Raw genomic sequence first — 2,297 nt, forward strand, 5'->3', positions numbered from 1 at the left:
CGACTGATCTGATCTGATCTCTGATGTAACTCTATAGAAAAATAATTTGTCAACACTTGATCTCTAAGAAAACTTCATTTAAAGATATTCATTACTCAAGTTTTCTAAATATCACATTTAATGAACTTGAAGTTTTCATATATCAAATGGAGATGATAATTGTTTATTTTGCAAAGCTATTTTAGAGGGTAAAAAGAGATAAAAGTTGAAAAAGATCTGGAAAGCATAAAATGCTACATAAAATCAAAGAGATAAAACAGTATTTATTACAAGACACAAGGAAAAACCAAAACAGCTGCCTGATAGCTACCTCTGGGCCTCCTCACTCAGGGCTTTTGGTAGCACTGTTTTTATAGGTAAAGAGCAATGTCTCAGAACTTAGCTGTGTTCCTTGGGGATCCCTACACACACAGCAGAACTCCTTCTGCCTGACTGCATTGTTATCCCTGTAAATACATGGATACTCACAAGTTTATCCAGGGCTCCCCTAGAATCACGGCAACACAACTCAGCCCACAGTAAATGCAGCTGCTAAATCGTGAATCTGAAGCTTTGAGGAATGTCTGCAAACAGCTGATGACAAAACGCATCTGGATTTAAGCTGGAAAGTCTATGGACTGGAGCAGATGGACAAGATTTTCTATACTAAGTTCTTTAGCATCAAAGGATCCAAATGGCATGCATCTCATAAAACCCTCAACCCAGCCTAGGTTTAGGGAGGTTAGTTCAGGCAGGACTCACTCAACTGATGTCTCTCCAACTCAAAGAGTGGAGGACAGTGATGGAAAATCAAAATTCTTGACTTTCAATTGTACTATCTGTATCTGACTCTTCTGTATGTATCAGATCAGATCAGGTCAGATCAGTCGCTCAGTCACGTCCAACTCTTTGCGACCCCATGAATCGCAGCACGCCAGGCCTCCCTAATCCATCACCAACTCCCGGAGTTCACCCAGATTCACGTCCAACGAGTCAGTGATGCCATCCAGCCATCTCATCCTCTGTCGTCCCCTTCTCCTCCTGCCCCCAATCCCTCCCAGCATCAGAGTCTTTTCCAATGAGTCAACTCTTCGCATGAGGTGGCCAAAGTCCTGGAGTTTCAGCTTTAGCATCATTCCTTCCAAAAAAATCCCAGGGCTCATCTCCTTCAGAATGGACTGGTTGGATCTCCTTGCAGTCCAAGGGACTCTCAAGAGTCTTCTCCAACACCACTGTTCAAAAGCATCAATTCTTCGGGCGCTCAGCCTTCTTCACAGTCCAACTCTCATATCCATACATGACCACTGGAAAAACCATAGCCTTGACTAGACGGACCTTTGTTGGCAAAGTAATGTCTCTCCTTTTGAATATGCTATCTAGGTTGGTCATAACTTTCCTTCCAAGGAGTAAGCATCTTTTAATTTCATGGCTGCAGTCACCATCTGTAGTGATTTTGGAGCCCAGAAAAATAAAGTCTGACACTGTTTCCACTCTTTCCCCATCTATTCCCCGGAGAAAGAACTAGGTCTCTTTTTCCCAGGATTACTGTTTCTTGGGTACTTTGCCTTTGTTCCGCATTCCTTCCCTTCTCTTAAAATCATTAATTATTGAGACCTGCTCAAGGGCAAGCATTTAGGCCAAGCTTAGATTACAAAATGGCTCAGGCCAAAAATGGCTTGTCTTACATCAAGAAAGACATGCCTGGTTCTCTTCTCTGGGGTCCCCCTTAATCTGTCCACTTACAAGTGCAATTAAGCTGAAACTCTTCCCAGGAGATCAAGCCTACCTCCTTTGTCAGAACCTAGACAAGCCCTGACAGCAAATGTCTGGCCCTCAGAGGTTCCCCCAGTTCTGGAGAGGTCCTGGCTGGGGTCCATTGCGGGCCTGCCCAGGTCATATCCACAGGACCCCTGGAAGGTCACCTCCTTTTCAAAGAAGATCCCTCTTAAGTCTCCCTGGAGCCTAGTTTCCCCAGATGGCTCAAGCCTTTGCCTTTTCCCTTCATTCTTTGGCCTGTTAAACTGCAAAGTCCCTGGGAGGAAGCGGGGTATGGGGGAGGAAGTTCTGTTTAAAGCTCTTATTGGCGTTTTCACTTTAAGATAAATGCGTTTCAGGCTGAGTGAAGCAAGTCAGATAGAGAAGGAGAAATATCCTATGACATCCCTTATATGTGGAATTTAAAACGATACAAACGAACTTATTTACAAAACAGAAGTGGACTTACAGACTTAGAGAATAAATGTATGGCTCCTGGGGCAAGTGGGGGGAAGGACGAGGTGGGGGCAGGGGTGAGGAATAGTTAGGGAGTTTGGGATGGA

Source organism: Bos javanicus, chromosome 12 (assembly GCF_032452875.1).
Source record: "Bos javanicus breed banteng chromosome 12, ARS-OSU_banteng_1.0, whole genome shotgun sequence".
Classification (NCBI taxonomy): Eukaryota; Metazoa; Chordata; class Mammalia; order Artiodactyla; family Bovidae; genus Bos; species Bos javanicus.